The sequence below is a fragment of the Nelumbo nucifera genome, chromosome 1 (assembly GCF_055504915.1).
Source record: "Nelumbo nucifera cultivar China Antique chromosome 1, China Antique-T2T, whole genome shotgun sequence".
In the NCBI taxonomy this organism is placed as follows: domain Eukaryota; kingdom Viridiplantae; phylum Streptophyta; class Magnoliopsida; order Proteales; family Nelumbonaceae; genus Nelumbo; species Nelumbo nucifera.
In genome coordinates, this window is record NC_142649.1 from 132,407,310 (window position 1) to 132,430,795 (window position 23,486).

The following is a 23,486-nucleotide window of genomic DNA, read 5'->3' on the forward strand; positions in this document are numbered from 1 at the left end:
TGTTTTGGAAATCTTGGATCATTTTTCATCTATCATGATCTGGCCCAGAAATTGAAAGTCAGTGTTCATGATTTCACGGTAGAAGTAAAGGTGATGATGCCTGAAGGTCTTCATGGTGCTTCTGTGAATCAAATAATTCCACTGTAGTTTTGACTGAACATCTCACTGTCTCAGTAAACTTGTTAAAAACATAAGAGACCAGTGGAAATGTGGAATATCGCATTCTGTGCTTTATTGCTTGCCAACCCAGAGAGAATTGCTTGAGAAAAGGAACAAAAAGAGATGCTTTATTTACAAGTTGCCAAGATGACCCACAAAGAAAGGCATACAAAACCCAATAGACTTTCTTTGATCATAAATCAACCAGCAAACACCCGTATCCTGAAGCTGGCTTGATTACGCATCTTCTTTACCAAAAGCAATTGGAAAGGAATCAATTGGACGAGTGAAAAAGTAAATGGGATGTAAAAAAGAAAAAAAAGAAAAACCAAGAAATGATAGAATAACTCTGGCCACATTATATACATATTGTTTTCACAACATTTAGCACAACCAAAAAACAGCACAATGAAGTTCTTACTTCATCTCCCATGCTGCTCGTGCTTCTGCTTCCTGAAGTCCAATAAGAACAAGGGGAAATCGGAAAATAAGGAAGCCAAGAAAGATTAAGAAATGGAGCCTCTTCTGCAAGCTTTCTTTCTATCAGTCTATTAAACATGTTCAGTTTGCTTCTTTTTCTTCTTGTTGACATGAATCACTAATCCAATGTGTGTGCTTCATTCAAGTTGACATTAAAATGGCCTTTTGAGGCTTTTTCTGATACTTTGATGTTGGCTCTACTTTCAAATGCTGCATATGTGCAACTGCTTTAATTACCTTTTTTGCTTTGTTCATCACAATCTTTTGGCATCATGCCCATTTCTTGCAATTGTTGTTCTACAGATACCAAGCCCGTCTGTGCAAGAAAATTGCAGAGACATCCAACAACAGTGCATGAGGAAGCCTCGATAATAAAATTCTCAAAATACAGCCATATGCTTTTATTGTTTTAATATGGTGGTCCTGTTTTTGTTCTGTTAAACTAGAATGGTTTTGAGAGTGTGCATCCATTGACTTTTTTGTTTGGATGCATCATCTCTCAATTATAATAAGTATATAAACATCTTAAGCTTACATTAAGCACACAAATCTCTGAAACTTTATGCATCAAAGGACACTGGCAAGCAACAATGGATCAGCTTTTGTAGCTTACCTACTTCATTGATTAAATTAAGTGATGCATTTATAAGCCTTTGCCATCATCAACATTATCAACAACAACATCAAACATTGGCAAAAACAGGGCCATCCCAGAATTAACACATTCCATAAAGGTGCATGAAATTTATGATATCAGTTGCTAAAATTAAAAATAAAAAGAATACTTTTTATTGGCAACAGAATTGTTTGCCATTGGCAAATCAACATCTGAAATGATTTCCACTATTCCAAGTGCTAGAGAAACATTTGTTAACTGTAGATTCTAGAAGCATGAAGTTCATGGTTCAAGAGCACACATGATAATAATTTCCACATTCTGGTTCATGTCAATGAAATCTAGCCATATCTGACCACAGAAGTTCGAAGGATCGACTTTTTAGTGCAGTTCTAATCATCACCATTATCATCATCATCATCATCCATGCCTTATCCATTCTTTAATTATTAGTGCCTGAACCATTTCTTACTACTTCTACCCATGTCCTTTTTGGTGTACTCCTAGCTCTTCTAGCCCCATGTCCTTTTTAGTGCTGTTCTAATGAACTTTGGAAAACAACATTCTCCTCTAACATAAACTGAATAATTCCCCATAGCAACCCATAAAAAGTAGGCATAGTATTAAACCTTACTTTCTGGACTGGAAATTATCCAATTATCAGACATCGTCCTTTAAGTGTAAGAAATAAGCATAATGGATTCAAGAATTATCATATCCAATTATCATACTCCATAAAGGAAGAGTCTGGGATCTAGGGTGAGGATGAGAGTCAGAAGGCGACGATGAGGGGTTTTTTTTATTGTAAGATTTGATGTCGGGGATTGTATTTTCCTTTTGGTGAGTGATGTCTTATCACCTCTCTCTCTCTCTCTCTCTCTCTTCTTAATAAATTTTCTTTTTTATTTACTACCGAAAAAGAGAATTTTCTTTTTTTTTTTATCAATAACCACATCACAAAAATATTACAAGGATGAAGATAAACTTTCTTATCTTCTAGCTGGAGCTTGAGCTCCCAAGAACACTTGTGCCCAAAACATTGACCTTTTCACCCAGTAGATGTTAATTTCCATCTCTTGAACAAGCCATCTAAATTTCCTCCTCTCATTACTGTACATCCATAAACTGCTATGTTCTTTGTTCAGCCACCCTACCACCACCTCCGAGTCCCCTTCAATGATGAGTTTTCTAATATTCATCTCCTTAGCTCTTTGGACTCCACCCAGAACTGCAAAAATCTCATCCCTGAGAGAATCACCCACTCCAATTAGGCCTGAAAACAAGGCTAAAACCAGTCCATTATCATCCCAAAACGCACCTCCAATCCCCGATTGTCCTGGATTCCCCCGACTACTCCCATCAAAGTTAACTTTTAAAAAACCGGCCGGTGGGGGTCCAATACACACTCATTATTGTTTTGGGCTGGGTGCAGTTAGCAATCTCACTCCACTTCCTCAATAAATCATCCACTGTGAAGTCTATAAAAAGCTCTGAAGACTTCAGCCATTGTACTGCCCTTATATGGATCAAATCTCTCAATTCTTCACTATCCCTCTCTTCTTTAGAGAAGATCCTGGAATTTCTTTCCTCCCACAAAGCCCAACATACAGCAGCCCTCAAACATCTCCACATGGTTCTTCCCCTTTTCAATCGGCACTTGAAGAAGGAAGGGGAAAAAAGGCTTTGCAAATTTGTTGAAGGATTCCAACTACCCCCAAAGAGGGATAATGCCGACACCCAAATAGACTTAGCAAACTGGCAATTTACCAATAGATGAAAATCAGTTTCGCCATCCGCTTTACATAGAACACACTAGTTAGGGGATAAACAAGTCTTGGGCCTGTTCTTTTGGAGCAAGTCACCAGTATTGATTCTTTCCAGAAAAGCTTCCCAGCAAAAACCACCAACTCTAGGGGGGATTGGTCTACACCAAACCTCAGTGACCGAGAAGGGAGGGGGAATTGGACTAGGGGGCTGACTTAGAACCTTGAAAAAAGAGGCACAAGAAAAGGAGACAGAGGGGGTGGGGGTCCATATTATAGAATCCAGCTTAGTAGGGTCCAAGAAAACATTATCAAGGAGACCAAGGAGGCTCGAGATACTATTCAAGTCTATATCTCTCACAGCCCTTCTCAAGCCCAGATTCCACCCAAACCCAGAAGATTAGGCAGAAGGGGTAATGAAAGAAGAAACTGGCTCATTCTTAAAATCAAAAAGGGCATACAAGGAAGGAAACAAATCCATAAGAGGGGCATTCCCCAACCAGATTTGCTCCCAGAATTTTATGGAATTGCCTGTGTTCAAATCATACCTGATGAGAGGAGAGAAAGTTGGAAGCAGATCGTGAAAGGCTTTCCAAGGTGACGCACTTGTGGTCCTAGCTCGAATTCCGGCATCCCATCCATTTTGCTCCATGCCATGTATGCTTACCACTATTTTAGCTCATAGTCTCTCCTTTTCTATTGGGAGTCTCCACAGCCATTTTCCCAAAAGAGCCATGTTCCTTTTCCTGATGTTCCCAATCCCCAAGCCACCCAGATTTTTGCTTCTACACACCACCTCCTAGCTCACCCTATGATCCCTCTTCTCCTCCCCCGGTTCCCAAAAGAGCATTTTCTCATAAAAAACCTGTAAGAGTATTTTTCTCCTTTTTAAAACAGGGTCTAATTTTGAGGAAATTAGTGTAAAAGAAAGCAATTGTACTATATGATAGAACATGTATGATGTCAAAATTTAGCAACCCCCAATGGCAAGTCAGTATTGCAAGAATAAGATAAAACATCACTAACACAGGGAATAATTATTCCAAAAGATAAGGCAAAAGCATGATGCTTGTGGTACTGCAGTACATCAGCACATACAGTTTGGCACAATAACACAAACAAACCAAATACACATGGATGAGCATGACAAGCACAAGCCAACAAATAAAAGTAAACAACCCATTGCCAGCATTTTCAATAGAATGGATGAAAAAGGATATAGTCTAAATCTAAGATATCAATGCAATCTCATAAATAAGTCGATATAGATCATAACTATGCAATAGAAAATGCTATTGAACATTTAGTTTACAGTTGCTGTTTTGCAAAGATAAAATAGTTAGATTGGATAGGCTATAGCTTTCGTTTTCCAAAGAAAGAGTGCAACCGTGATTATTTGATGTGCCTTTTGTTTGTAGCAATTCTATACCAGCAAACCATTGATCGGAACTTGGAGATGAACTTAAAAGAACTCCTCTACTGCCTTCTTTTATTTTATGCCTTTTTCTATTTCATATGCCATCAGCCAAACATGTTCCATCACAAATATTTAAAGCAACATCATTACTATAACAAAATACAAACAAGTTCTATATTGTTTCAAGTAATTAGAGAAACAAAAAAAAAAACAACTTCAAAATAATTTTGTGGTTGACTAGTCGACCCAGTTAACACTTGGTCATCAATCATCATAAGAAACCACATCATGAATATAGACCAACTAGTTAGTCATGCAGTTGGTCTGGCTCTCAACTTACTAGCCGGTCAACCAGTCAATGTTGATATTTTGATAACACTCTGTATGAGTATGCACACAGATGCAAAGACAAAAATATGATGAAGTTAGAACCCTTTGGGAACTAAAGATACATTATAGCTATACAAGAAAGGCTGGAAAAGCAACATCAGTTCTTGTTTAATATTAACATAGGCCCAATGCTTCAGTTGAAGGTGACATGTCCCTCTAAGAGATGTGGACCTTAAGTTAGTGAAGTTGAATTGCCTGATTTTTTATCTGTGCTTGTTGCAATCACCAGATTTTCCCAACTTTCCTCAAAAGTATATTAGACATGAAACATTTCTCATAACTTAATTCCTTTCAATGTAAAAGGGATAGAAAATATTTCTATTTGAAATATTTCATCTATTATCAATACCTTCTACATTAAAAAACACAAACTTTTTCACAATTTTTTCTTGGTAATCAGCCCCTTTACTGTGAAAAGAATGCAGCCTGTGTTTAAAAGAATTAACCATATGTGTTCCCCTTCAGACAGCTCAGAAAAACCAATCCACTGTTAAAGTTAATTTATTTACTAAAAATATACTTATTATTCATCTTGATCTTTCTTTCTCTGTTATTTAACCAAAAGTAGTGCCTGTATTGTGACTGCCAAATAAATTCAAAGAGAATAAGATTGCTTATATTAAAGAGATGGCATTCACCCATATATTAGAATATATATTCCATATGTGGTTCAAACAATAACAAAAAAAATCAAATATGTAGTTCAAACAAGAACAAAAAATCAAATACAAACTTGGGAGCCTAGACCTTTAGTGCTGAATTCATTAAGGATAAGGGTTATCCTTGCTTAAATTTGAAAACACACATACACATATCAATGTTTAACAAACTGGATTGGACCCGAAAATTGGGCCACTGAAATGCCACTGGTTCAATTTGACTAGTGAATTGAGTCCTTACGAAAATTGAAAAGAACCTATGAACCATCAGTCTGACCCTCGAATTTGCATGAATATCGAACCTGATGGCAGTTTGACATGGAGCAATTTTCTTTTCATTTATTTAATTTATTTTAGATGACAATTAACTGGTTTTGGTGTAGTATCAAGAGTTGATCATTCAGTTGGATTGAACCAATCTTTGTCCAGTTCACTGATTGGTCAAGCTTCTAAAACATTGAAGTCCCTGTATGTGTCTGATAAAAAAATTATTGTAGTAAATTGATTTCTGAGTATGCCATACATCATCTCTTGCTCAAAGACTTTAACGTGTCTCATTATCCTACTGCATTGGGATGTAAAGTACAATAGCTACTTTCTAAAGAATAGGCATATAGTTGAAGGAAACCAGTGCTAGGAAACATCTCTCACTCTCTCAGTAAATTTAAGTGTGCTAAATTATATTAATGTATGAAAATATATGTAAGGTACTATTATAAAGGCCCTAAACTCTGCAAAAGCCCAAGTATATGGTACCCTATTGCCTCAGTTAGGCCCCAGACTCTCTCTCTCTCTCTCACACACACACAGAAAATGAAAGTGTGTTAAATTATATTAATGTATGAAATATATGCAAGGTGCTATTATAAAGGCCCTAGACTCTGCAAAAACTTAAGTATGGAGATATCCTATTAGCTATTACCTCAGGTAGGCCCACCATCTATGATATTCAGATAACTGTACATGGGTATTGTCTTGAGCACTTCAATTTCTATTGTAAATTTAATATCTTAAACCCCGTCCAGCTGTGTCCTTGCTGTATTTAGGTTACATACCCCCTGCAGGGCCTCCTAGAAACCAATAAGACAAGGAGCTCAATCCATGTGTCAAAGATCTAGCTACTCTAATCTGTTGACATAATGTCTGAATGCCTCCAGATCTATCAATCTCTTATCTACTCAGTCTTTGGATCTCTTCATTAGGTATCCTCTGATATCTCATGGAGAGAGCTAGTCTAAGAGACTAAGACCTTGTGTATATTTTAAAGATGGGGTAGGTAGGGACTAGGGAGTGTTTTTTTTGGCTTTTATTATTGGTTTTGTTGATTGCAGTGATAATTTAGTTAGTGTTCTGGTTTTATTAGGCATCTTGGAAGATCTTAGGTGGAACTTGGCTTGGAGTTCCTTTAAGGGTTGGGGTTGGGTCATGGGTGGTGGTGATGTGTTCTGTTACCCTGTCATAGTAATTCCTTCTCACCTGTTCGTATAGTCTCATTTTTCTAATGAATTTTCTCCTTACTATATTTTTTTAAAGGAATCCATCTCTTGCAGAATTGATTGAACGAGCCACTCCTTAAGAGGTTAGGGATGACCACAATCACTGTTCTTGAAAACAACCTGGATTCTAGGGGGGTCCTAGTCTCATAGAATTCCCAGGGAACAACCAACAAAATTTAACTCGACGAAGCTCTGACTTAGAGTTCCAAATTTCCACTGTCTTTGCCCTATGATTGTGAGGATAAGACCTCCTCTATCAGTCAAAGACTCAAAAATATAAGGAAGATCATCTTTCAAGATTATCCCCAGCACAAAGCTAAGGTAACCACTTAACTTGGTTCTTGCATTTTCATTTCAATTTTTTTTTATCAATAACCATGAATTTAATTAAGATTAAAGAAGTATACATACAAGCAGAGGGAGGTAAGCTATCTTAACTCCCATGCAAACAACAAAACAAAATTACAGGATTAGAAATGAGCCCAAAACAAAGAATCCCTAATCACCCCTTGTTGCTAACCCATTCGCAAATGAATTAGCAGATCTCTTCACCCAACTGAATTTTATCTCAATATCTTTTGCCAGCCATTTAATTTTTTTTTCCTTTCATTGCTGTAATTCCACATAGCAGTCCTGTCTTCCTTTAGCCATCTTATCACCACCTCCGAGTCCCTTTCAATTATCAGTCTCCTAATGTTCTAACTCCCTGGCTCTTTGAACTCCCTCCAATGCCGCCATGATCTCAGCCCTTAGAGAGTCACCCTCTCCAATAGGGGTAGAGTAGATGGATGAAACAATCCCCTCCTCATTCCTGAATACTCCCCCAATACCTGACAAACCTGGGTTCCCAAGGCTGCTGCCATCGAAATTCAGTTTTAGGAAGCCCAAGGGGGGAGGTGTCAAAGAGGGACTTTGTCCTTTTTAACTTGGGCAGAACTTGCTATCTCTTTCCAACTTCTCAACAGGTCATCCACAGTGAAATCTGTGAATAAATCCAGAGATTTCAGCCAGTGTGCCACCTTAATGTGAATCAACTCTATTAGGTTCTCAATGTTTCTTTCCTGTTCTGAAAAATTCTTGAGTTTCTTTCTTCCAATAAGGTCCAACACACCACGGCCCTCATACACCTCCACATGATCCTACCTCTTTTCATTGGCCATCTGATTTGGAAAAGGAAGGGGAAAACAAACTTTGTACATTAACTGAGGGTTCCAGGTACACTCAAAAAGTGAGAAAGCCTTGTTATGGGCCCGGGTCTCGTCACGGGTCGGTCCACGGGGAGAACCTCTTGCTTCCCCTTGCGCCTTCCCTTGCGTGCAGACCCTATTGTGGCAATCGAATGGGTGATTTGTCCAAGAGACCACCCGAACTCTCCTCACTCTTCTCTTAACTGGAAAACTGAATGCTTTATTCCCAAATCACAGCTCCTTAAATAGGAGATTACAAGAGGAGACTCCTTATTCCATTCGACTAAGCTAGGACAGTCCAACTTTAAATCCAACTCCTACTTCTAACAGACTTCTAACAGAACTTAGCTCCTATCTCTAATAGATAAGTAAGGACAGAACTGGAATAAGTAAACTATTGGCAAGCTGGCAAGATAAACTATTGGCGAGCAGATGAGCTGACGTGGCAAGATAAGCTGCTGTGTGGCCCCCCCTTACTGCTGCTGCTGCCGGCAGCGATATGTCCTTCCCACGAATGCATCCATAACATCACACCCCTCCTGGGCAACGAGCTTGTCCTCAAGCTCGAGATCTGGATAGGCGTTGTGAAGATCAGACCAGGGAATCCAGGTGGCCTCAGTTGATGGTAGTTCGTTCCACTCCACTACCTCTTCTAAGGTCCCCCGATTGACGCGGGACCGGACAAGAGCCCGAGGTTGGAGAATGGGTCTGCCGTCCTTTAAGGGTGGTAGGGAAGGTATCTTCTCCAAAGGAGTCCCTGTAAATGGCTTGAGTAAGGAAACGTGGAAGGTATCATGGAGTCTGCTGTGGTCTGGTAGCTCGAGTTGATATGCAACCTTCCCGATCCGCTGTAAAATCTTGAAGGGCCCGTAGAATTTGGGGGCCAGTTTAGGGAAAGCTCTATGCTTGAGGGTGTGCTGTCGATAGGGTTGGAGCTTCAGCCATACGAACTGTCCGAGTTCAAAGGTTACTTCCCTGTGGTGCTGATCGTAGGTGTTCTTCATGCGTGCTTGAGCCTGCTGTAAGCGTAGGGAGACTTCGGCGAGGAGGGCATCGCGGTCCTATAGGCCTCGATCCACTTCTTCCAACCGTGTTGAACCTGGTTCGTAAGACAATAGACGGGGAGGGTCCCGACCATAAACAACCCGGAAGGGAGTCATGCCAAGAGAGGAGTGATAAGATGTGTTGTAATAGTATTCGGCCCACGGAAGGTACTCCACCCAATGTCGTGGCTGGTCTCCTACAAAACAGCGAAGGTACATCTCTATTGTTTGGTTTACCACCTCCGTTTGGCCGTCAGTCTGCGGATGGTAGGCGGAGGAGAAGGCTAGGGCTGTTCCCTGCAGTCGAAATAGCTCCTTCCAGAAGGTGCTAGTAAAAACCGGGTCCCTGTCACTGACGATGGAATCAGGTAGCCCATGCAGTCGGAAAATATGGGTGAAGAAGGCGTGGGCGACTGAGACCGCGCTATATGGGTGGGATAAGGGAAGGAAATGAGCATACTTGGAAAAACGGTCCACCACCACGAATAAGACCGATTTCCCACCAACCTTGGGTAGGCCCTCAATGAAATCCATGGAAATATCGGCCCAAATCTGAGTTGGGAGTGAAAGTGGTTGGAGAAGGCCTGCTGGGTGCAAGTTTTCCCACTTTTGTTGTTGGCACATAGAACAACTCTGAATGAAGTCCCGCACCGAAGCCCTCATGCCCTGTCAATGGAAATCGGCGTGGATGCGGTGCAATGTTTTCTAGACACCTTCATGCGTGGAGTTGTGTATGCTGGAGATGACAAAGGGGATTAAGAGACAGTCGGCTAGAAGATATATCTGTCCCTTGTAGAGTGCTAACCCGTCGTGCATGGACCTGTTTGGGTTGGTCGTGCCGGACTGTATCTTCTGGACCAGATCATTCCACTCTGGTGATTGTGGCAGCGTGTTCCGGATGTCTTCCAGCAGGGTGGCTTGGGACTGGGAGATCGCATGGAGGAGCATACTATCTTCTTCTGCTCGGCGAGACAAGGCATCTGCTGCAGTTCAAGGTTCCCGCCTTGTAGTCTACCCGAAAATCGAAACCCAGTAGTTTGCTGATCCAATGTTGTTGCGGCAAGGTGGTAAGCCGTTGTTCCAACAGATATTTGAGGCTGTAGTGGTCCGTCTTGACGACGAAGGACCTCCCCCATAAGTATGGCCTCCAGTGCTGTACTGCCTTAGCCAGCCCAATCAGTTCCCGTTCGTAGGCGGGTAATTTAAGGTGGCGGTTAGCCAGTTTGCGGCTGAAGAAGGTGACCGGATGCCCTTGCTGCTGTAGTATGGCGCCGATGCCGGTGCCGGATGCATCGCATTCGAATGTGAACTCGAGCTCAAAGTTTGGCAACTGTAGAACCGGAGTGGAGGAGAGGGCTTCTCTTAAACTTGCAAAGGCTGCATCGGCTGTATGATCCCAGTGGAAGGCATTCTTCTTGAGCAGATTGGTTAGTGGTGCTGCCAAGAGTCCGTAATTTTGTACGAACTTGCGGTAGTAACCCGTCAACCCTAGGAATCCGCGGAGAGCTTTGACGGATTGCGGCCTGGGCCATTCCTTGATCGCTTGAATCTTGGACTCATCCACAGTGACCCCTTGCCCGCTGATCACATGTCCTAAGTAAAGGACCCGATGTTCCCCAAAGGAGCATTTAAATCGCTTAAGGAAGAGTTGGTGTTGTCGTAGGAGTTCAAAAACGATCCGTAGATGCTGCACATGTTCTACCCACGACTTGCTATAGACTAGGATGTCGTCGAAGAATACCAAGACAAATCTGTGGAGGTGGGAGTGGAACATCTCGTTCATCAGGGACTGGAACGTGGAAGGAGCGTTGCTGAGGCCGAATGGCATAACTAGGAATTCAAAATGGCCATGGTGTGTTCTGAAGGCCGTTTTCTCTATATCTTCGGGAGTCGTCCGAACTTAGAAGTAACCTGACCGGAGGTCTAATTTTGAGAAGTATTGGGTGCCATGGAGTTCGTCCAGCAGCTCATCTACGACGGGGATAGGAAATTTATCCTTGACCGTCCTGTTGTTAAGCTCTCTGTAGTCCACACAAAACCTCCAAGTCTCGTCCTGCTTGGGTACCAACAAAACCGGAGAGGAAAAAGGGGAGCGGCTGGGATGGATGATCCCTTGCTGTAATATATCCGCACACTGCCTCTCTATTTCATCCTTTTGTCGGTGTGGGTAGCGGTAGGGTCGGACGACGACGGGATCCAATCCGTCTATTAGAGGGATCCGATGATCGCAGGCTCTAGAAGGTGGAAGCCCCTTGGGTTCTTGGAATACTGCCGAAAAATTCGTGAGGAGCCTTTCCATATCTGTGGTGCGCAAGTTCTCTCCTTGAAGTGTATGCAACTGCGTCTTTGTTCTTATCCTGGTCCCCTGCCATGTAACTGGGTTTCCGTCCAGCTGGAATGTCATTGTCAGGGCGCTGAAATCCCATAGGATTGGCCCTAGAGTGATCAGTCATTTGACTCCCAGGACGATGTCGAATTCATCCAAGGAGAGTACAAATAAATCAGCAAGGAAAGATTCTGATCCAACCTGAATCTTGGTGTCCTTGCAAATTCCGGGGCTGTGAACTCTTTCCCCGTTTGCCGCGGCTACCTGTAATTGCGGCCTGATTTCCATCGGTAGTTCTAACTGGCAGGCAGCCTATTCGCTGACAAAGTTGTGGGTGCTGCCGAAGTCTACGAGAATGCGCACTGGTTTCCCTGCTACCAGCGCCCTTAGTTGCATGGTTTGTGAGGTTTTGATCCCCGTGATTGCATGGATGGAGATCTCAATAAATGATGCTGCAGGTTCCTCCTCGTCCTCTTCGAGTTCGTCTACCAGAAGATAGAATAGCTTCTTGCATCTGTGCCCGGAGGAGTACAAATCATTGCAGTTGAAACACTGCCCTCTTGCACGCCGTTCTGCCATCTCGGCTCGAGATAGTCATCTAATAAGGGGTGTTGTCCTGCTACTCCCTATACTTGATGCCGATTTGGAAGGATTACCGGTAGGAAGCCTCGGTTCCGTGCTGGCAATTGAAAGAGGCACTCCTGCAGTTTCCGTTTGAAGGCGCGTGCGAGGTTCATTGCTGTGACCAGGTTGGGAGGGTGTTGCATCTCCACGTCCACTCTTAGGGGTTCTGCTAGCCCCACAGTGAACATATCGACTTGCTGATCTACGCGAACCGAGGTTGCTCTGGCGAGAAAGGTTTGGAACTAGCGTTGGTATTCTGCCATGGTTCCAGTTTGCTTGAGGTTGATTAACTCGTCCAGCGGGTTGCTTCTCAACGGGGGTCCAAACCTGAGGAGGCAATAGGATTTAAATTGCCCCCAAGTGAGCCCGGGTTCTTCCTGCTCCAGACGGTAGAATCAGAGCTGTGCCTCTTCCGATAGGTGTAAGGCCACCAGACTGACCTTGTCTTTGTCATCAGTGCGCTGATTACAAAAGAACTGTTCGCAGCGATACAACCATCCTAACGGGTCTCCGGTGCCGTTGTAAGACGGAAATTCCAGTCGGCTATACTTGGGAATAACTGCAGTTGTCGGCGCAGCGATCTGCTGTTCGCTAGACGTCTCTGCCCAGTCCAGACGGCGACTGTTGGTGGTGGTGGTTCCCTCAAAACTTCTTTCTTTGTTGGAGAGGAACGCTTCCAGCAAGCGTTGCAGTTCCCGGACATCATCCTTGACTTCATGAACCTCCATGCTGGTCTCTGCAAGCCTATGTTCCAGTTCGTGGACCCTGGATGACAGCGGCTCCTATTCCTCCAAGACGGTAGGCTCTGATACCATAATGTTATGGGCCCGGGCGTAGGATCTCGTCACGGGGAGAACCTCTTGCTTCCCCTTGCGCCTTCCCTTGCGTGCAGACCCTATTGTGGCAACCGAATGGGTGATTTGTCCAAGAGACCACCCGAACTCTCCTCACTCTTCTCTTAACTGGAAAACTGAATGCTTTATTCCCAAATCACAGCTCCTTAAATAGGAGATTACAAGAGGAGACTCCTTATTCCATTCGACTAAGCTAGGACAGTCCAACTTTAAATCAAACTCCTACTTCTAACAGAACGTAGCTCCTATCTCTAATAGATAAGTACGGACAGAATTGGAATAAGTAAACTATTGGCGAGCTGGCAAGATAAACTATTGGCGAGCAGATGAGCTGACGTGGCAAGATAAGCTACTGTGTGGGTCCCCCCCTCACTGCTGCTGCTGGCGGCGGTATGTCCTTCCCACGAATGCATCCATAACAAGCCCACTCCCATACAGTTTTAGCATAGTGGCAAGATACCAAATGGTGGTAACTAGATTCCCCATCTGCCTTGTAGAGAGTACACCTTTGCGGGGATAAACAAGTCTTGGGTCTCTTTCTTTGAAGTAGATCACTTGTATTGATTCTTTCCAGGAAAGTTTCCCAACAAAAACTCCCAACCCGAGGAGGAATGGGCTTGCACCAGACCTCTTTAACAGGAAAAGACAAACCAGGAAAAGCAGGTTGCTGAGTTAAGGTTTTGAACAAAGATGCACAAGAGAAAGAACTCGAGGGTGAGAGGGTCCAAAATCTGCTGTCCTTCTTTGAAGGATCCAAGAAAATGTTTTCAAGAACGGACAAAAGGTTCAAAATGTTACCCAAATCTGTATCCCTGACAGCCCTTCTCAATCCCAAATTCCACCCAAATCCTGAGGCAGAATCAGAAGGAACTAGGAAGGAAGAAATGGTCTAATTTTGCAGGTCAAACAGAACATACAACGAAGGGAACTGGTACATGAAGGGAATGTCCCCCACCCAAGTTTGTTCCCAAAATTTAATGAGGTTTCCTGAGTTCAAATCATACCTAACCCAAGAGGAGAAAACTAGTAGGTCATGGATGGCTTTCCACGGAGAAGCACTAGTAATCCTTGCTAGAATTCCAGGATCCCATCCATTGTCCTCCCGACCATGAATGTTGGTATCTTAGCCCACAACTTATCCTTTTCTAAAGGGAACCTCCATAACCACTTCCCCAATAAAGCCATATTTCTTTTTCTTATATTTCCACTCCCAATACCTCCTTGTTTCTTGCTTCTAGTAACCACCTCCCACCCCACCCTATGGTCCCTCTTTTCCTCTCTTGGCTCCCACAAAAAGTCCCTCATCAGCTTTTCCAATTTGTTAGAGACCTCTACTGGGATCTTGAATACTGACAGAAAATAGACAAGCAGATTAGCTAGTGTAGACCTAATCAATGTGATCCTTCCTCCCAAAGAGAGATAATTCTTCTTCCAAGAAGCATGTCTTTCTCAAATCTTTCCACCACCAGAATCCAGAAGCTTCCTTTCTTGGGGTTATCTCCTAGGGGAAGGCGCAAGTACTGTACAGGTCACTCCGAGATTGTACACCCTAGAGTATCTGCATACTCCCTAATCTCCCTTCCCTCCACATTCACTCCCATTATGCAACTTTTCTCCAAGTTTATCTCAAGATTTGACATTTGCTCAAACAATTGTATCACCAATTTCAAGTTCCTAATCCAACTCATGTTCCCACCTTCATAGAAAAATATTGTGTCATCTACAAATTGCAAGTGTGTAAGTGGTATCTCCTCCCTTCCTACCCTCCAGCCCCTTATTAAATTTTCGAGCTAGCTCTATGATTCAATCTTCTTAAAACATCTGCAATCAGTATGAACAAAAAGGGGGAGAGTGGGTCTCCTTGTTTTGTTCCTCTCAAAGCTAGGAAGAAATCCACCACTGTTCCATTTACCAACATTGAGAAGTGACAACTCCTAATGCATCTCAAAACCCATTTACACCATCTGTTCCCAATTCCAAAGTTAACCAACACTTCCATCAAGAAAGACCAATCAACCAAGTCATACACTTTTCTAGGTCCAATTTGCATACCACTCCTTTCCTTTTGTTCTTTTTGTAGTTCTCCATACACTCATTTGCAACTAGGATTTGATTAGAAATCCGTCTTCCCTTCACAAAGGATCCTTGATTTGGGGCCACAATAGTAGGGAGAACTTACTTAATCTTGAGAGAACACTTTCACAATTATCTTGTACAGACTATTAACCAGGTTGATTGGTCTGAAGTCTTTTGAGTGTAATGCATCTCTCTTCTTTGGATCCAAAGAAATGAATTATGAAGGTTGAGTTCAACCCCAAATTAACTACTCCCCTCCTGTGAAATTCATCAATCACTTGCTTTAGGACATCTTCCAAGATTTCCCAACAATCTTGATAGAAAGCCATTGCAAACCCATCTAGACCTAGAGCTTTTGTCCTATCCATAGAGAACATAGCTTCCTTTATTTCTTTTACCTCAAACTCCCTTTATTTCTGAGGCCTGTAGGAGGAACTATCAAGAATGGGAAGAGAAAAATTCTCTTGCTCGGTGCTACATCATAGCCTATTTGGATAATCCGATACAGCGACAGTTCGATCAGATTGAATTGTCTAAGGATATCTTGGATAGATTGAGGACAATGTATGAGGAGTAGAATCGTTCTACTCGTTAGAAGGTCTTGAAACAGTTCATGACCGCACAAATGTCCAAGAACCAGCAAGTTCATGACCATTGTCTTAAGATGATGGGATATATCAATGAACTTGAGGCTCTTGGATCTGGGCTTGATCATGTCACCAAAGTTGATGCCATCCTAAATTCTTTGCCTCCTTCCTTCAATCAGCTCATCATGAACTACAACATGAATAAGATAAATGTTAGCATCCAGGAACTTAACAATATGTTGCAAAGGGCCAAGGAACTGATAAAGAAGGATGAGCCCATTGAAATGTTTGTTGAGGGTGGCAAATCGGGCAAAAAGAAGAGGAAGGCAAAGAAGAAGCCTCAAAAGAAAGTTAGTAAGACCAAAACGTAGAGGAAGGACAAAGCATCAAATGCTTGTCACTTCTACAAGCAGGTCGACCATTGAAAGAGGAACTGTCCTCAGTACTTGGAGACCAAGAAACAAGGTAATTTCGAATCCTTTGTCATAGAAACCAATTTGTTGGTAACTTCTACTTCCTGCTGTATTGACTCCGAGGCTTCAACTCATGCGTGTAACTCACTGCAGGGGTTCAAGACAAGCAGAAGACTGAGTGACAGAGAGGTGATTTTTTACTTGGGGACTTCTGCAAGTGTTGCGGCTACAACCATAGGGTCTGTAGAATTGTATTTCAGAGAATGATCAATTACATTAAAAGATTGTCTTTATGTACCCAATTTGAGAAGAAATTTAATTTATGTTTCAAAACTGTGTGCGGATGGATATTCTGTTCTCTTTAGTAATATGATTACTATAAAAAAAATAACAAATTCCTCGCATACAGAGAACTTGAGAATGGTTTCTATGTTCTCCATCCTTCTCTGGAAATAAACATAACCGAAACTATGTTGAATAATAACCCCAAGAAAAGAACTCGTGATACAGTCAATCCCACGTGCCTGTAGCATTATCGACTTGGCCACATTAACATAGATCATATCACAAGGTTGGTAAAGGACGGTCCTTTGGATTTTCTAACTGTAGAAGATCTTCCAAACTGTGAACCTTGCCTTCAGGGTAAGATGACGAAACGGCCATTTAACGGTAAGATTGAAAGATCGACAGACACACTTAACCTTATACATACTGATGTATGTGGTCTCATGAATGTTAGGACACATAACCAGCATGTTTACTTCATAACATTTACCGATGATTACTCACGGTATGGTTGTGTACCTAATGAGACATAAGTCAGAATCTTTTGAAAAGTTCAAAGAATTCAAACAAGAGGCCGAGAAATAGTTAGGGAGAGAAATTAAGACCCTTCGAACCCTTCGATCAGATCGAGGTGGCGAGTATCTCTCTGACGAATTCAGGGACTACTTAAAGGACAATGGGATAGTATCACAACTAGCTCCTCCTGCTACACCACAGTTAACCGGTGTGTTAGAGAGGAGGAATCAAACTTTATTGGATATGGTTCGATCACTTCTCGTACACTCAGAATTACTCACATCCTTTTGGGGTTACGCATTAGAAACTGCAATATACGTGCTGAACCGGGTTCCAACCAAATCAATTTCGAAGACTCCCTATGAGTTTTGGACCGGTAAGATACCAAGTGTGAGACACTTGAAGATTTGAGATTGTCTGACACATGTTAAAAGAATGAATGCTGACAAATTGGAATCCAAGACCAGTTGTTGCCTATTCATAAGCTACCTCAAAGGCTCTGTGGGTTACTTATTCTATGACCCAGGAGAATAGAAGGTGTTCTGTAGTCGAAATGCCCATTTCTTTGAAGATGATTACATCCTGAACAATCATCGTCAAGAAGTTGTTCTTGATGAAGAGAGCTCAGGGGTAGTGGGAGATGTCTCACAAGCTCCAATTAATGACCAACCTACGAGATCTACCCGGGTTTCCAGGCCTTAGTTCGTTTTGGCTATGACCAAGAAAGTTACTTGGTGGAAGCCACGACCAGTGAGGAGGATCCCGTGACTTATACAGAAGCTATGTTGGACATAGATTCCTTGAAGTGGGTAGATGCCATGAGAGCTGAAATGGATTCAATGAAGACCAATGGAGTCTGCACTCTGTTAGATCCGCCCCTTGGGGTAAAAGCAATTGGTTGCAAATGGATCTATAAGAGGAAGAAGGGCCCCGATGGTAAGGTTGAAACCTACAAGGCTCGTCTTGTGGCGAAAGGGTACACTCAGAAAAAAGAAATCGATTATGAGGAAACCTTTTCGCCGGTGGCCATGCTTAAATCCATTAGGATCGTGCTAGCTATAGTAGCGTACCATGATTACGAGATTTGGCAAATGGATGTCAAAACTGTGTTCCTGAATGGGGATCTTAGTGAAGATATCTATATGCAGCAACTGCAAGGTTTCATAGCTACGGGTCAGGAACACATGGTATGTAAACAAAACCGATCCATATATGGACTTAAGCAAGATTCTAGGAGTTGGGACATCCGGTTTGATTCTACCGTTAAACAGTTTGACTTTGAGCAAAATCCGGATGAGCCCTGTGTTTACAGGAAATCCAATGGGGATAAGGTTACGTTCCTGGTTCTGTATGTAGATGACATTATACTCATTGGGAAGGATGTAGAAATGTTGACTATGGTGAAAATGTGGCTTTCACAGCAATTCTCCATGAAAGATCTTGGAGAAGCCTCCTACATATTGGGTCTTCGACTATATAGAGATAAATCGAAGAGATAATAGGATTATCCCAATTTGCTTACATTGACAAAATAGTCAAGAGATACAGAATGGAGAATTCCAAGAAAGGAAATGTTCATTTCAGGCATTGAGTCGGTCTCTCCAAGGGTATGTCTCCCAAGACTCCCGAAGAGATTGAGTGCATGAAAGACGTTCCCTATGCCTCAGCCGTAGAGAGCATCATGTATGCCATGTTGTGCACTCATCTTGACATCTCTCAGGCAGTGAGTGTGGTGAGCAGATTCCAATCAAACCTAGGACAGGAACATTGGACTGTTGTGAAAAACATACTAAAATACCTTTAAAGGACAAAAGAGTTTTGTCTGGTGTTTGATGGTAGTTCACTACAAATCTAGGGGTATACTGATGCCGACTTCCATTCAGATCCAGATGATAGAAAGTCTACATCTAGTTATATCTTCATGATAGGATCGTGTGCCGTTTGTTGGAAAAGTAGCAAATAGGGGTCCACGACAGATTCAACAACCAAAGCCAAATACATTGCCACAAGTGAATCTGCCAAAGAAGCCGTATGGATGAAGTTCATTCACGAATTAGGAGTAGTTCAATCCAGCACATCACCCATTCCATTGTTGTGTGACAACACTTGAGCCATTGCTCAGGCTAAGGAGCCACGAGCCCACTCGAAGTCAAAGCACATCGAGAGGAAGTACCATGTACTACGGGAGATAGTTGGAAAATGGGACGTCCTAATTCAAAAGGTAGCATCAGCGGAAAATGTAATAGACCCATTGACTAAGCCACTGACACAGAAAGTGTTTGAGATGGAAAGCATGGGACTCCGACTTATACCAGATTGGACCTAAGTGCAAGTGGGAGCTGTTAGACAGTGTATGCCCTTAGCTCCAATCATAATGATGTACATTATGACATTTAATGTAAATGAATAAAGTACATATTTGATTCATATTATCATGGTGTGTTTCTGTGTGATACCCTTAAACTGGACACATATGAAACTCGTGTTAGTTTAGAATCTTCACAGCCGTTGGATAGATTTGGGGAGATTTATCTTGCTAAGGCTGACACTGATGTGCCACCAAGTTGGTTGGGGTGGCTTGTCTCAGTTGCCAGGGTGAGACCTGGGATACATGCAATGTGAGTTTTCTTAAAACCCTGAACCAGACCAAAATTCTAGTAATGCCCTAGACCTTGGAGATAGATGGGCAAAACTGGAATGTTACACCTGACCCCTAAACTCGATTATGATACTGCACTAGGTGTCGGATTGGACTGTCTTTGATATGCCAATCAATGAGATCCTTAGAGGGGGTCAAAACTTGGGTATGCTGGGACAGTCCGAGAATTCATCTGAGTGGGTGATCATAATGACAGGATCAACCCCTTTGTCGGACAAAGGTAATGATCGATGATGCACTCTCTCTGATAGAAACCAAAACTGCCAGCAGCCGATTTCAATCGTTGAAATTTGTATTTGCAAAATATATTTATATAAAGATATACATATATTGTTTCTACTGTTGCTACAGTAGTCCGAACCAGTAAGGAGAAGAAGAAGAAGATGAAAGAAATGTTGAACTTGATAGCTAAACCTTATCAGTCGACCTCTTAATAGTGATTAGGCTCTAATTAAATGTACAAGGACTAAATTGCCCCTACTTAAGTATGGGACAGAGAACCTCTAATAAGACTACCACATAAGCTCATAACTTAACCAAGGTAAGTTGACTAATCTACCCTTATTCGGCTAACTCTAACACTCCCCCTCAAGCTAGAGAATATATGTCATATAATCCCAGCTTGTTACATATATAGTTTACTCTCCCTGAGCTTAAGGCTTTTGTAAACAAATCTGCCCACTGATCACCTGAGCCTACATGTTCTGTGCTTATCTCTCCAGTAAGAACCTTCTCCCTCACAAAGTGGCAATCAATCTCTATGTGCTTTGTTCTCTCATGAAAAACAGGGTTGGATGAGATATGGAGCGCAGTTTGATTGTCACAGTACAACTTCATAGGTTTATCCATGTGGAACCCGATTTCTTGTAGGAGATTCCTCAACCACACTAATTCACATGTAATGTGTGCCATGGCTCTGTACTCGGCTTCAGCACTGCTTCTAGCCACAACCGTCCACTTTTTACTCTTCCACGTCACAAGATTTCCTCCAAGAAATGTGCAGTAACCTGTAGTAGATCTTCTGTCAGACATAGAGCCCGCCCAATCTGCATCCGTGTACCCAACTACTTCAAGTTTTCCTCCTGGTTTATACAATAACCCATGGCCCGGAGCTCCCTTCAGATATCTTACAATTCTAAGAACTGCATCCTAGTGAGATATACGAGGGTTCTGCATAAATTAGCTCACCACACTGACTGCAAAGGAAATGTCTGGTCTCGTGATAGTCAAATAGTTCAGCTTCCCCACTAGTCGTCTATACCTTCCAAGATCATCAAATATTTCCCCTGTATCACTGCTCAACTTAACATTTGGTTCCATAGGAGTCTCAATCGGTTTTGCACCTAACAGTCCTGTTTCGTCCAATAGATCGAGAACATATTTTCTTTGGCACAGGTTTACACCTTGTCTTGATCTAGCAACTTCTATACCCAAGAAATACTTCAATGTCCCAAGGTCTTTTGTTTGAAAATGATTTTGCAGAAAGACCTTTAGTTTGTCGATCCCCAATTTGTCACTGCTAGTTATGACAATATCATCTACATAGACCACTAATAAAATCTTTCCAGCTTCTGAGTCATCGTTGAACACTGAGTGATCAACCTGGCATTGTTTCATTCAAAAATTCTTCACCACTTCACTAAACTTCCCGAACCAAGCACGAGGCGATTGTTTCAACCCATAAATTGGGTTGCTCCATATAGACCTCCTCTATAAGGTGGTTGCTCCATATATACCTCCTCTATAAGGTCATCATGAAGGAAGGCATTTTTTATGTCAAGTTGAAATAGGGGTCAATCATACATAACTGTCAGGGAAATTAACACACGGACAGAGCTAATCTTAGCCACTGGGATAAGGTCTCCATATAGTCCACTCCATACAACTGTGAATAACCTTTAGCAACAATTCTGGCTTTCAGACGCTCCACACTACCATCTGGCAAGTATTTAACAGTATACACCCATTTACAACCCACAACATGCTTACCAGGAAGAAGAGTAGTGAGCTCCCACGTGTGAATATGCTGAAGAGCAGAGAGTTCCTCCTCCATTGCCTGCCTCCACCCAGGTGAACTAAGAGCCTCTTGGACATTATTAGGTATGGAAATAGATGACAATAGTGAAACAAACTGGCGATGTGAGGCGGAAAGGCGAGATACTGAAACAAAATTGAAAATGGGATGGAGAGTAGAACTGCGTTTATCTTTCCGTAAGGCAATGGGTAGATCAAGTCCTGAGGGTTCAACAATAGGAGCAATGACAGGATCCGCGGACAAGGTAGAAGCTGGAGGAGGGGCCGGTGTCATTCGACGTGTATACACTTGCCGAATTGGTGATCGTTCAGTAGGGATCTGCACTGGATGAGGTGACGAGTCAACTCCAATAGGAACACCCGGAACGGGATCACTGACCGGAAGAGGAAGAGGAAGTAAAGGTGGAGACGAAGATGCTTAGTTCCTGAGAAGAAGGGAACAAACTAAAAAAATGTGACATCAGGACAGACATAGCACTTTCGAGTAATGGAATTGTAACACTTGTACCCTTTTTGAGTCCGAGAGTAGCCAAGAAAGACACACTTAATGGAGCGTGCATCCAACTTGTCTATTCCAGGACTCAGATTGTGAACAAAGCACACACAGCCAAAGATACGAGGTGTTAATGGAAAGGGAGACAAGGTGGGGAACAAGATAGAGAAGGGAGACCGACCATGAAAAATAAAGGAGGGCATCCGATTAATGAGGAAACACGCAATAAGTACAGCATCACTCCAAAACCGTTTAGGAACACTCATACGATGAAGAATAGACCGAGCTGTTTCAAGGAGATGACGGTTCTTCCGTTCAGCCACCCCATTTTGTTAAGGAGTAGATGCACATGAAGTTTGATGAATGATGCCACGTTGTTCTAAATATTGTTGAAAGGAAGTAAGAAAATATTCACGACCATTATCTGAACAAAGAACTTTGATTGGAACACCAAATTGTGTACGTATTTCAGCATGAAATTTTTGAAAAATGGAAAATAATTCACTCCTTTCTTTCATTAAATAAATCTGTCATTCTTGAACAATCATCAATAAAAGTGACAAAATACTTGTAACCATTATAAAACTCTATTTTGATCGGGCTCCAAATATCTGAATGAACCAAAGCAAAAGGACTCAACATACGACTTTCAACTCTAGGACTGAAGGAAACACGACGATGTTTCCCAAACTGACACGACTCACACTATAACACTGACAATTGACTCAAAGACGGAACTAGTATCTTGAGTGCCTTCAGAGAAGGATGTCCCAATCGACAATGCCACTGTAGAGGAGTGAGTGAAGTCTGAAGTGCAACTGACGATCCACCACCATCAAGATAATACAATCCACCAGCTTCATGCCCCCCACCAATCTTCTTCCCCGTCCTGAGATCCTGAAAAATACCAGAAGAAGGGAAATAAGACTGAATGGAAACTTAGGGACATATAGAACAAATGATAAAGAAAGAGAAGCCATGTCAACATTGCCAACACCACAGATGGGAGAGGAGGAACCATTGGCAAGGGTAACGGTTTGAGATGTGGAAGTTTCAGAGAGAGAAGAGAACACACCTAGAGTCCCGGTCATGTGATCAGAGGCTCCAGAGTCAATAATCCAAGGAGAGGTTTTAGATGACAGGCAAGCTATACCTGAGTGGGCAAGAGTAGCAGTAGTGTGCTGTGAAGTGGACTGAAGGAACCACTCATACTCATCACGCGGTACATTCACCATCTCCCTTCCGGAAACAGATGTAGATGTGGAAGGAGTTAGGTCTGGCTATTGATTATCACTGACATCAACCTCACCAGCAACAGCATGATTGGCCCATTTAGAGGGAGGGCGACCATGGAGATCATAATAGAAATTTATCGAATGTCCTTCCTTGCCACAGTGGGTACACTTCCT

The 23,486-nt window shown here is 42.3% G+C and overlaps 1 protein-coding gene across 8 annotated transcripts in view; it reads right to left on the reverse strand.

Annotated features, from left to right (window-relative positions):
• Positions 1-405: 405 nt before the first annotated feature.
• Positions 406-23,486, reverse strand: part of LOC104608200 (Telomerase activating protein Est1) — a 54,610-nt gene continuing 31,529 nt past the window's right edge. For 7 of the 8 annotated variants that reach the window (XM_088894294.1, XM_010274117.3, XM_010274114.3 and 4 more), the window contains one exon: positions 406-955. The gene's annotated coding sequence lies outside the window, so the exon portion shown is untranslated. Of the gene's footprint in view, positions 956-3,566; positions 3,884-23,486 lie in introns of all 8 variants that reach the window. The other variant, XM_088894290.1, reaches the window with a different exon arrangement.